Source organism: Myxine glutinosa, chromosome 10 (genome assembly GCF_964187855.1).
Source record: "Myxine glutinosa chromosome 10, kmMyxGlut1.1, whole genome shotgun sequence".
Taxonomy (NCBI): Eukaryota; Metazoa; Chordata; class Myxini; order Myxiniformes; family Myxinidae; genus Myxine; species Myxine glutinosa.
The window spans coordinates 112,913,287-112,927,659 of record NC_136270.1 but is presented as its reverse complement, the minus strand read 5'-3'; positions in this window follow the sequence as shown (position 1 = coordinate 112,927,659).

Sequence of the window (14,373 nt, the reverse complement as noted above, 5' to 3'; positions counted from 1 at the left end):
CACTTCACAGCCATAAAACACGTAATAAAAACAGCTCACAGCCATAAAACACGAAATAAAAACACCTCACAGCCATAAAACACGAAATAAAAACACTTCACAGCCATAAAACACGTAATAAAAACACTTCACAGCCATAAAACACGTAATAAAAACAGCTCACAGCCATAAAACACGAAATAAAAACACCTCACAGCCATAAAACATGAAATAAAAACACTTCACAGCCATAAAACACGTAATAAAAACACTTCACAGCCATAAAACACGTAATAAAAACAGCTCACAGCCATAAAACACGTAATAAAAACAGCTCACAGCCATAAAACACGTAATAAAAACAGCTCACAGCCATAAAACACGAAATAAAAACACCTCACAGCCATAAAACACGTAATAAAAACACCTCACAGCCATAAAACACGTAATAAAAACAGCTCACAGCCATAAAACACGTAATAAAAATACTTCACAGCCATAAAACACGTAATAAAAACACTTCACAGCCATAAAACACGTAATAAAAACAGCTCACAGCCATAAAACACGAAATAAAAAACACCTCACAGCCATAAAACACGAAATAAAAAACACCTCACAGCCATAAAACACGTAATAAAAACACCTCACAGCCATAAAACACGAAATAAAAACACCTCACAGCCATAAAACACGAAATAAAAAACACCTCACAGCCATAAAACACATAATAAAAACACCTCACAGCCATAAAACACGAAATAAAAAACACCCCACAGCCATAAAACACGTAATAAAAACACCTCACAGCCATAAAACACGAAATAAAAAACACCTCACAGCCATAAAACACGTAATAAAAACACCTCACAGCCATAAAACACGAAATAAAAACACCTCACCACCACAAAATTAAAAACACCTCACAGCCATAAAACACGAAATAAAAACACCTCACAGCCATAAAGCACGAAATAAAAAACACCTCACAGCCATAAAACACGTAATAAAAACACCTCACAGCCATAAAACACGAAATAAAAACACCTCACAGCCATAAAACACGAAATAAAAACACCTCACAGCCATAAAGCACGAAATAAAAACACCTCAGCCATAAAACACGAAATAAAAAACACCTCACAGCCATAAAACACGAAATAAAAACACCTCACAGCCATAAAGCACGAAATAAAAACACCTCACAGCCATAAAACACGAAATTAAAAACACCTCACAGCCATAAAACACGTAATAAAAACACCTCACAGCCATAAAACACGTAATAAAAACACCTCACAGCCATAAAACACGTAATAAAAACACCTCACAGCCATAAAAGACGTAATAAAAACACCTCACCACCACGAAATGAAAAACACCTCACAGCCATAAAACACGTAATAAAAACACCTCACAGCCATAAAACACGTAATAAAAACACCTCACCACCACGTAATAAAAACACCTCACAGCCATAAAACACGTAATAAAAACACCTCACAGCCATAAAACACGAAATAAAAACACCTCACAGCCATAAAACACGAAATAAAAATACCTCACCACCACGAAATTAAAAACACCTCACAGCCATAAAACACGAAATAAAAATACCTCACCACCACGAAATTAAAAATACCTCACCACCACGAAATTAAAAACACCTCACAGCCATAAAACACGAAATAAAAATACCTCACCACCACGAAATTAAAAATACCTCACCACCACGAAATTAAAAACACCTCACAGCCATAAAACATGAAATAAAAATACCTCACCACCACAAAATTAAAAACACCTCACCACCACGAAATTAAAAACACTTCACCACCACGAAAGTAAAAACACCACACAGCCATAAAATACGTAATAAAAACACCTCACCACCACGAAATTAAAAACACCTCACAGCCAAAAAACACGTAATAAAAAACACCCCACAGCCATAAAACACGTAACAAAAAACACCTCACAGCCATAAAACACGTAATAAAAACACCTCACAGCCATAAAACACGAAATAAAAAACACCCCACAGCCATAAAACACGTAATAAAAACACCTCACAGCCATAAAACACGAAATAAAAAACACCTCACAGCCATAAAACACGTAATAAAAACACCTCACAGCCATAAAACACGAAATAAAAAACACCCCACAGCCATAAAACACGTAATAAAAACACCTCACAGCCATAAAACACGAAATAAAAAACACCTCACAGCCATAAAACATGTAATAAAAACACCTCACAGCCATAAAGCACGAAATAAAAACACCTCACAGCCATAAAAGACGTAATAAAAACACCTCACCACCACGAAATGAAAAACACCTCACAGCCATAAAACACGTAATAAAAACACCTCACAGCCATAAAACACGTAATAAAAACACCTCACAGCCATAAAACACGTAATAAAAACACCTCACAGCCATAAAACACGAAATAAAAAACACCTCACAGCCATAAAACATGTAATAAAAACACCTCACAGCCATAAAACACGAAATTAAAAACACCTCACAGCCATAAAAGACGTAATAAAAACACCTCACCACCACGAAATGAAAAACACCTCACAGCCATAAAACACGTAATAAAAACACCTCACAGCCATAAAACACGTAATAAAAACACCTCACAGCCAAAAAACACGAAATAAAAACACCTCACAGCCATAAAACACGAAATAAAAATACCTCACCACCACGAAATTAAAAACACCTCACAGCCATAAAACACGAAATAAAAATACCTCACCACCACGAAATTAAAAATACCTCACCACCACGAAATTAAAAACACCTCACAGCCATAAAACACGAAATAAAAATACCTCACCACCACGAAATTAAAAATACCTCACCACCACGAAATTAAAAACACCTCACAGCCATAAAACACGAAATAAAAATACCTCACCACCACGAAATTAAAAACACCTCACCACCACGAAAGTAAAAACACCACACAGCCATAAAATACGTAATAAAAACACCTCACCACCACGAAATTAAAAACACCTCACAGCCAAAAAACACGTAATAAAAAGACCTCATGCCCAAGTAATTTAAAACACCTCACCACCACGTAATTCAAAACACCTCACCATCACGTAATTTAAAACACCTCATGCCCACGTAATTTAAAACACCTCACCACCAAGTAATTCAAAACACCTCACCACCACGTAATTTAAAACACCTCATGCCCACGTAATTTAAAATTCCTCACCACCACGTAATTTAAAACACCTCATGCCCACGTAATTTAAAACATCTCACCGCCACGTAATTCAAAACATCTCACCACCACATAATTCAAAACATCTCACCACCATGTAATTATAAATACCTCACCACCACTTGATTTAAAAACACCTCACCACCACGTCATTTAAAAACACCTCACCACCACATAATTTAATAATACCTCACCACCACGAGATTCAAAACACCTCACCACCACGGAAACAAAAGTTTGAGGGAATAGTTCAGTGACAACACAGACACTGCCCAGATATGTAGATATATCGATAGATGACTGTACCTGAGTTGCTGTTTTGTCATGGTTTGCACCAATCATAATGCAAACAATTCTTTTGCTCAAATGTATTTGTAATATACAGTCACGTGAAAAAGTAAGTACACCCCACGTAAAGTTTTGACTTTTTCAACATATTTCAACATACAGCTATTTGATCTTCATTTCAACAATATTGATAGATAAAGGTGATATAATATAACAAATATCATGAAACATTTACATTTTGTAGTCCATTGTATAATTTAAATAAACATAAATGCAAATTTCACGTGTGGAAAAAGTAAGTACACCCCTACTTTTATCACTACTTCAAATACCTAAAATTAGAATCAGGTGCACCAGCTCAGGTGCAAATGATTAGAACATCGTTAGAGAGCATCTTGGAGGAACCTGTCTTATTTAAACCTCAGACATTTAGTTTGGTTTGCTCTTTGTTGTTGAAGTGTGCGGCGTCACCATGCCTAGATCAAAAGAGCTCTCTGAGGCCTTCATAAAGAAGGTTATAGATGCCTACGAGTTTGGGAAGGGATTTAAAAAGATCTCCAAACAATTTGAAATCATTCATTTGACTGTCTGGAAGATCATCTACAAGTGGAGAAGATTCCAAACAACTGCCAACTTGTTCAGGCCAGGCCGCCCCAGCAAGTTCTCCCCGAGAGCAGACCGCAAAATGCTGAAATAAGTCTCTAAGAACCCCAGAATGTCATCACGGGACCCACAGCTCGCTCTTGCCACTGTTGATGTCAAAGTGCACGAGTCTACCATTAGATAGAGGCTGCACAAATTTGATCTACATGGGAGGTGTGCCAGGAGGAAACTTTTGCTGTCCAGAAAGAACATCAGGGCAAGACTAAAGTTTGCCAATGAACACCGAGGCAAAGACCAGCACTTCTGGAACAATGTGCTCTGGAAAGATGAGTCATAGGTAGAGCTATTTGGCCACAGTACCAGAAGACATGTTTGTCGAAAACCAAAGACAGCATTTGACCACAAGAACCTGATACCAACTGTAAAGCATGGTGGTTGAAATATTATGGTTTGGGGCAGCTGTGCTGCATCAGGGCCTGGGCAGCTCACCATCATAGAATCCACTATGAATTATTCATTGTACCAGAGGGTGCTTGAGGATAATGTGAGGCCATCTGTCGGAAAGTTGAAGCTCAACCGAAGGTGGACCTTGCAACATGACAATGACCCTAAACATGCCCGTAAATCCACCAAGGAATGACTGAAAAGAAAGAAATGGAGGGTTCTGGCATGGCCAAGTCAAAGCCCGGATCTAAATCCCATCGAGATGTTGTGGGGGGATTTGAAACGAGCTGTGCATGCAAGGCACCCCTCAAACATCGCATAGCTGAAAGAATTCTGCATGGGGGATTGGGCAAAAATTTCTCCCAGTCGATGTCAGAGACTGCTAGACAGTTATAAGAAACGCCTACTTGAGGTTGTTTCTGCCAAAGGGGGCAATACCACCTATTAGAGCCAAGGGTGTACTTATTTTTTCCACATGCGAAATTTGCATTTATGTTTATTTAAATTGTACAATGGACTACAAAATGTAAATATTTGTTATATTATTTCACCTTTATCTATCAATATTGTTGAAATGAAGATCAAATAGCTGTATGTTGAAATATGTTGAAAAAGTCAAAACTTTTCATGAGGTGTACTTACTTTTTCACGTGAATGTATATACACATATACATATATACATATATACATACATACATATTGTAACGAATGTGGAAACGTTACAATGTGAACGTTACAAAAGTATGGTAACATCCTCGTAATGTAAATAATGGTCACAGCCGTCGTCCTAGTTAATTCCATGAAACTTACACGCAGGTCACGATATATCTTTTAAATAGTGTATTTCCTTATTCCATGTAGGCTAAATATGTGTTTCCCACTAGATTGACTTTGCATTGTATCGAACAAAATAAGCGTAGGCCCTTCCAATTTCCCCAAAACCTCCCTTCCAATTGCCTTCCGCATTTTGGGCGGTTTTCTTCAACCACCATTGGCCACGAGGTAGGGTTGGGGAAGAAAGGCGTGTCTCCACCTCGTCATAAGAGGGAAGGAGTGAACCAGCCCTAACAGCCAATCAACACCGCGGTGAGCGACCCGGTAGGCGTGCCCTCGGAGTCGGCGGCTTGATTCTGCCCGAGGTGATAAAAGCGACTGTAAGGGACTGCTTTAAGAGAGGCCTTGGGAGAGGCCTTGGGAGATGAGCAAAGAGACTGCACCAAGAGGATCGGTGAGATGCGAAACGCTCCAAGCCAAAGAGGAGAGGTACTCGGCAAGGAAACCAGCTTTGGAGAGACGCGCTGAAAGGAGGGAGACGGCTCCACCATAAGAAGAGGAGCAGGTGTGCCGAACCAGCGCGTGGCGTCTACCGCAGCGGATACGCGACGAAGGGGTTTCCCGCCAAAACCGCGAGGAATTGCGAGCTGCGGCCTCCCGACTTTGCCTCCCTCTCAAGCAATCCACCTCAAGCCCTACCTGCCTGCATTATCCCCTGTGTAAGTGTGAACGTCCTGTCCTGCTCGTTGTCTTGGGGTTAAGTAAAAATGAATAGTGTAAGTTAACGATTCGCTGTGTTACTGCTTCTTCCATCCATTGCTGTGTGTGTATAATAAATCTGTTCTTCCTCCGTATTCTTCTTCTTCTTCTTTTCCTTCTCTTTCGGTCGCTTTAGAGATTTCCCGATTGAATATCTGTGGGGCGATCTGGTCAACGTCGGGTGGAATCGGGTTTTAATCGGGGAGTAACTGTTCGGACGCGGTTAAATACACCACCGCTCAGTCAATATAACATCTAAAACCCGCGTCTGTAACATTTGGTGTCGAGGAGTTGGATTCGGACCTGGGACTAAATTTGTTAGGCCCAAATTTTGGAACACCAATTGTACTATTAGAGTAGCAATTGGTGTCGAGGAGTGATATCGGACCCGAAATCGGACCCGAAGCGCGCTTAACGCGCTCAAAATTACAAGCTGCCGAAATTTATTTTGTTTTATAAAACCCGAATTTTGAGATCGCGCCATGGACAATCAAGGCGATCGGATGTCGGTGGGAGAGATAGACGGGGTAGAATCGACCCAGGACCCCAGGGAAGAAGTGGGAAAAATGGTGGAAGAGAGTAAAGAAGGTGTGGTTGAGGAGGTATCAGGTGCACAAAATGGCGCTCTCGCGCACGTGGTTACAGCGGCACCAAATTTTGCCGCGCCCTTTGTACCAACGGTGGAAGACATGCAATTAATTATGGCTGAAATGGAGGCCCTTTTGGACAGGAACAGTGAGCGATTGTTAAACCAAATGGAAGCTGACAGTGAGCGATTGTTAAACCAAATGGAAGCAATAACGAACAGAATGGGTGACCGCATGCAAAAATGTGGGGAGACCATGGATCGCATGGTGGGCGAAAGGGTCCCAGGGGTGCACGACGAGGTAACGCGGGTCGAAAAGCGCTGGTTGAGCGAAGCGGAGGAAAGCACGGGTACAATGACGGGGGTAGAAATCGCGACACGGGGTTTGGAAAAGCCGGCGACCGATGAGGTAGAGGGTGTTTTATTAAAGCCAGCGGTCGTCGAGGTAAATAAAGAAAAAGCAGTGCTGGGAATTGAAATTGAAGAGATGACGGAGGTAGCCCGGGAATTGCAGGGAGAAATGGATTATGTACAAAGTCCCTGCTCACATCACGATGCTGTGCTTAACCCGAATGGAAGTTTGCAGGTTCGCGTGGAGAAAAGGATCCCCCAGGTGAGTCGTGCTGTATATTGTGCGGGTAGATTTTGCAGGAGGATGTTTAGCGACAAAAGAATTTTCGCGCGCTTGGGATCGAGGAAGCATCCGGGCGTTGGTGAAGGGTCCCGTGTGAGTGGAAATGGCACGCGTGGGAGGAAAAAGTGTGCGTCGGCGAGTGGGTGTGTTATAAAGCACGAGTGTGAAACCGAGTGCGAGCGAGAATGCACGTCGGGGTGTACGGAGAGTGACACGAATAGTGAGTTGGTGATGGCGCAGGTGCGAGAGGGCACATCGGAGCGCGAGTGTGAAACCGAGTGCGAGCGAGAATGCACGTCGGGGTGTACGGAGAGTGACACGAATAGTGAGTTGGTGATGGCGCAGGTGCGAGAGGGCACATCGGAGCGCGAGTGTGAAACCGAGTGCGAGCGAGAATGCACGTCGGGGTGTACGGAGTGTGACACGAATAGTGAGTTGGTGATGGCGCAGGTGCGAGAGGGCACATCGGAGCGCGAGTGTGAAACCGAGTGCGAGCGAGAATGCACGTCGGGGTGTACGGAGTGTGACACGAATAGTGAGTTGGTGATGGCGCAGGTGCGAGAGGGCACATCGGAGCGCGAGTGTGAAACCGAGTGCGAGCGAGAATGCACGTCGGGGTGTACGAAGTGTGACACGGAGAGTAAGGTGGTGGTGGAACGTGTGCGAGGAAGCACACCTGAGTTGGTCATGGCGCGGGTGTGGGAGAGCCCATGTGAGCGCGTTAGTGGGTGGATGCAAGAGTGCACGCCCATGGTGAGTGTTACGGAGGACGTAACGGAGGAGAGGTGTGGACCAAAGTGTGCGCGAGAGGTGTGGTGTGTAACAGGGAGAGCGTTGGTGGAATGTACGGACGGCGTTGGAACGCCAGGTTTTGTGAGGGTGAAAGGGGTAGCGTATGCTTGTAAGCATGCAAGTAAAGCACCGATGGTAACCGGTTTAGTGGTTAGAGCGACGGATAGCCGATGCGAGCACTCGGTGCGAGGGGTGCTTGGTTGGGTGCGAGGCCCGGCGCGGATCGATGCTGCGTCGCTTCTCTTCGAAGCGTCGTTGCCGATTCGGGCTTGGCCCCGCCCCGCACGGTCGAGTCCGGGCTTTGCCGGGCGAGGCGACCGGTCCGGTTCGAGGGCGAGTGGGAGGAGGCGGAACGGTGCCCCCTCGTGGGGACGGGGTTCCGACCGGGGGAGATTGAGCCATCGGGCCCGGGACCGCAAGGTGCCGCGCCGAGACGGTGCGTGGAATCTCGGCCCAACCAAACCACCTCCCTTGAACCGAAAGCCGGACGGATTCAACCTGCAGGCAACCAAACCACCCGAATTCATTGCTCGGCTTTACGAAGCCGAGTTTAATGATGTCATGACGCACCGAGGCTAGGATATAGCGGACTGTGATGATGGTGATCGTGATAGTGATAGTGTTTTGATCCGAAATTTAGAAAAGTGAATAGAATTGGCAGTAAATGGAAAATTTTTGAATTGGTTGGAATTTGGACGAACAAAATTGATAGTGGAGAGACCCTCGATGTGGTGGGATGGCAAATCCACCATCCCTCACAGAGTGGGGCAAATGCGCAATAGTTTATGGGGTTGATGGCAGTGAAAACTAGCCCGGGTGGGTTAGGATATTGATAGGGATCTAGCGAAGATGACATTAGGTAACGTTAAGATTAGTTAGTGACTGATACCTGTAGTGGGGACGCAGGTAGTTTAGTGTGGATGATAATGACGTGGGAGCGCAATAGTTTAAAGGGACGACTGGGAAGCGCAAGTTTCAGAGGGGAGTAGTTAGCTGAGATGATGCGTGTGTTTGAGATTTGAACAGGTGTGATTGCACAGGTGTGCAACTGAACAGGTGTATGGAGCAGTGTATGAGGGAGTAGTGGTGATTGCGTGTTGTGTTGACCAAATGGTCCAGGAAGAGGAGGAGGGTGCAGGTGGCACCAGGTAGGATTGCACAGGTGTGCAACGACAGGTGAATGAAAGACAGGTGTATGTGGCTGTGTGGAATAAATGGTAGTGTGGAATATCTGGAGTATTGGAATGGATGGTCGTGGAGTGAGAATGGTGGAAATTGTGGAGTGGAGTGGATGGTGCGAAGGTGTGAATGGGGGAAGAGTGGACCCCCATCACGGATACCCGGGGCGGGTAGTGTAAGTGTTAGGTAGAGGGTACAGGTAAATTGTGGTTGGATATTGGCATCTGTGGTGCGGGTGACAGAATGGTATGTGGATGGGTGCATTAGTGTTGTGGAAATGGCTGGGCGTGTAGCCTGTTAGTGTGTGTAGTTGGTTTGGGCACTCCACCACTGTGAGGATGTCGGCCAGGTGAGGCCGCAGGTGGGCTCTGGGAGCCGGTAGTAGTTGTTGTGGATGGGGCCCGAGGATCCGGAGGACGGACCCGGGTAGCCCAGTGCCAGAGGGCACCATGGGGTGACAGAGCCAGGAGAGGGGCTGTCCCCAGTTAGTTAGGTTAGGGTGAGGAGCTAGGTAAGCTCGGGTGGCAACTACAGTGGTGGAGGTGTGCAGGTGGGTAGACCTGTTGGGAGAGCTACACGTCGCAGCCCAGAAATTGTGCGAGGGCACCGGGAGATGAATCGGGGGAGTGAGACCCCAAATTGAGAAGCACCACAGTTTGGTCAATGGGAATTGGTTATTAGAACCCATAGTGTAAGTTGGCCAATGGATTGGCAGGGAAAGACCCCGGGTAGTGTAAAGTGTGTTAAAGTCATTTAGAAAATAGTTAGGATGAAGGATCTCCTCGCACCATCTGCATCCACTCACCTGAGGTGACAGGTACTCCACACCATGCCATGTTTTGATTATTTTTTATGATGCAAATGTTTGGATTGTGAGACGCATCATGACGTGGGTGTGACATTGTGCGTAATTCCATCTCTCCCTCCTTATGAGGATTGATGATGAATTGGTGATGGCAAATTTTGAAGTAGAGGGATTGTGGTGACGAATTTGGTATAGGGGAAATATGGGGAAGACGTGACAGTAGTGACGAATTGGTAATGTGTAGATTTTGTACATATGGGGTAAGGGCAAGGGCAGGGGTAGGGTAGGTGACAGGGGGGTGACGTACGGTAGGGACGAGCTTTCTCACTTCGCCCTCCGTACGCATTTCACCTTGCATTGCCTTATTGACGTGTACCCTTGTGACCTTACCCCTCGCTCAATTGTCTTTCTTTTGTCTCCCACATGACCTGTGCGCCATTGGGTGCCGATGGGAGCGTGCGTGAGGTGGCCATTGTGCGCCCTAGATTCCCTGAACCAGCATGCATTGCGTTGATGTACCACTGTATGGACCGCTGTTCTGCGGCCAAGTACCACTTGATGGACCCCAGGTTCTGGGGCAGGGCACCTCTGTTGGAGACCGGCCATAGTGGCCAGGGAATCTTGCTTGCGGACCTCGGTAAGGTGGCACCTATGACAAACAGGTGGACCACCCTTAGTTGGCCCCTGAGGCCCTAAATAAAAATGGACACAAGTTGTGCTTTTTATTATTTCCAACTAGGCCGCATGAAGCCAGAAGACGTCGGGAAGAACATCGGCCCAGCAGAGAAAGAGAAGACCACCACCAGTTGTTTTGTTGTGTTTATTATGAACCATGGTGACTGCGCACCGGGTGGTGCTTTTGGTGCTTTGTGGTGCTTTTGGTGCTTTTGGTGCTTTTGGGTGCTTTGGTGGTATTGGTATTGGTGCATCGATGCAATGCGTGCTGTCTCCTCCCTCCCAACAGGAATTTCTTTCTCTTGTTCCCTAAAAAGAGAAAAAAAAAACACAGGTCCTGGGTTGCGTTGTAAATAAGAAATCACGTCATTGTAAATAATGCTCCCCACCGTAAATGTATAGTTTGAGAATAATTCCGTAATTCGGTTAGCTGTGGGCTTGAGTCTGTGAGACAGGGTGCAATGCAATAGGGGGACATACTTATTTGTGTTTTAAGATTGTCACACTCAGGGTCAGGTTAATTGTAGAGGGAATTACACCTACGTGTCACACTAAGTTAAAGTTTAGTAGGCCCGAGGACGGGCCTGAAGAAAGGAGGGTGCAGTGTAACGAATGTGGAAACGTTACAATGTGAACGTTACAAAAGTATGGTAACATCCTCGTAATGTAAATAATGGTCGCAGCCGTCGTCCTAGTTAATTCCATGAAACTTACACGCAGGTCACGATATATCTTTTAAATAGTGTATTTCCTTATTCCATGTCGGCTAAATATGTGTTTCCCACGAGATTGACTTTGCATTGTATCGAACAAAATAAGCGTAGGCCCTTCCAATTTCCCCAAAACCTCCCTTCCAATTGCCTTCCGCATTTTGGGCGGTTTTCTTCAACCACCATTGGCCACGAGGTAGGGTTGGGGAAGAAAGGCATGTCTCCACCTCGTCATAAGAGGGAAGGAGTGAACCAGCCCTAACAGCCAATCAACACCGCAGTGAGCGACCCGGTAGGCGTGCCCTCGGAGTCGGCGGCTTGATTCTGCCCGAGGTGATAAAAGCGACTGTAAGGGACTGCTTTAAGAGAGGCCTTGGGAGATGAGCAAAGAGACTGCACCAAGAGGATCGGTGAGATGCGAAACGCTCCAAGCCAAAGAGGAGAGGTACTCGGCAAGGAAACCAGCTTTGGAGAGACGCGCTGAAAGGAGGGAGACGGCTCCACCATAAGAAGAGGAGCAGGTGTGCCGAACCAGCGCGTGGCGTCTACCGCAGCGGATACGCGACGAAGGGGTTTCCCGCCAGAACCGCGAGGAATTGCGAGCTGCGGCCTCCCGACTTTGCCTCCCTCTCAAGCAATCCACCTCAAGCCCTACCTGCCTGCATTATCCCCTGTGTAAGTGTGAACGTCCTGTCCTGCTCGTTGTCTTGGGGTTAAGTAAAAATGAATAGTCTAAGTTAACGATTCGCTGTGTTACTGCTTCTTCCATCCATTGCTGTGTGTGTATAATAAATCTGTTCTTCCTCCGTATTCTTCTTCTTCTTCTTTTCCTTCTCTTTCGGTCGCTTTAGAGATTTCCCGATTGAATATCTGTGGGGCGGTCTGGTCAACGTCGGGTGGAATCGGGTTTTAATCGGGGAGTAACTGTTCGGACGCGGTTAAATACACCACCGCTCGGTCAATATAACATCTAAAACCCGCGTCTGTAACAATATATACATACATACATATATACATATATATATTGTTGCGAATATGGCATTTGGCCTCCATATCCGCTTGTAAATATTCCCCTATTTTCCCAATACTCCCCAACTATCCCCAATCCCCCATTCCCTAGTCCCATTGCCTGTAAATAACACTCTGTAGAACCGACCTTCCCCTTTTTCCCCCATTAAATGTCGTGCCCAGGTCCACCGCATCTCACGTAGACAACTTTCGGACATCTTGCTAGTTATTCTTAGTCTATGTCAGTTAAGGACTCGTTTCCATTAATTCTGACTCTTCGTTGCACCAGAATGTGATTATATGGCACCAGTAGTGAGTTTAGGACCTCCCCTTACCTCCTCCCATCTTCCCCATGAAACAACAACTACAACTACAACTACAACAACAACTACAACAACAGAGGGGCGTGGCGCGGCGTGCGGGGAGTGTGCGTCCTCACTCCGGCTCGGTTAGCCGCCATTACCCATGTGCGCCGACGGGGTTACCAAGAAGGGGCTGCCTGTCGGCCCCTCGTCAAGGGCGGAGCCGGTAACCCCCCCCCCGCACGCACCCAATGAGAAGCAACGGGCCGATTCCATCTGGGGCGGAGCTAACGAGCCGAGGGCGTGTCACTCCCCGCCGGATATACGCAGCGACTTACCGGACGTGACGTGAGATGCGCCCCCGACTGAAGAAGACAAGTCGCGACCTTCCAGCGCTGAGCGAGCTCCACGCATCGACCCGGTATTGCAGTACCTCCGAGAACGGTGCACCCCCTCCGAGAACGGTGCACCTTGAGCCATCGACGGCCCGCTTTCCTTGCCATCAATCCCCGTGTGAGTCCGTTTTTGTCCTGTTTATCTGTCGTCTGTCGGGGCTATTATAAGAGTGTGTCTAAGTGCCTGTCTTCCTATGCTGTCCCTCTTGTCGTTGTAATCTGACCTTCCGCCCTAATATAACCTCCTCCGGGGGTCTTGAGAACTGAACCCTTGGTGTCGTGTCATTTTAATCCAGCCGTTGTGTCTTTTCCATCATTGATTTAGCATAGCGCGATTTAGTCAACGTTCGAGTATAATCGGGTAACTTGTGCGGACACGGCGGCCATTCCGCTCGGCCCACCCTAACATCAAAGTCGTGTCTGTAACAATATATACATATATACATACATACATATATACATATATTCATATATACATATATACATACATACATACATACATACATACATACATACATATATACATAAATACATACATACATATATACACACAGTCACGTGAAAAAGTAAGTACACCCCATGTAAAGTTTTGATTTTTTCAACATATTTCAACATACAGCTATTTGATCTTCATTTCAACAATATTGATAGATAAAGGTGATATAATATAACAAATATTATGAAACATTTACATTTTGGAGTCCATTGTATAATTTAAATAAACATAAATGCAAATTTCACATGTGGAAAAAGTAAGTACACCCTTGGCTCTAATAGGTGGTATTGCCCCCTTTGGCAGAAACAACCTCAAGTAGGCGTTTCTTATAACTGTCTACCAGTCTCTGACATCGACTGGGAGCAATTTTTGCCCACTCCTCCATGCAGAATTCTTTCAGCTGTGCGATGTTTGAGGAGTTTCTTGCATGCGCAGCTCGTTTCAAATCCCCCCACAACATCTCGATGGGATTTAGATCCGGGCTTTGACTTGGCCATTCCAGAACCCTCCATTTCTTTCTTTTCAGCCATTCCTTGGTGGATTTACTGGTACTAGGGCATGCCCGTACTATATATATATCTAAAATTATATCCCCCCCCCTCTATTTACATGAAATGGTTTGGTCCAAAGCGAACGGCTTGCGAGTACGGTGACAACCCCCCCCCCCCCCCTCTATTTACATGAAATG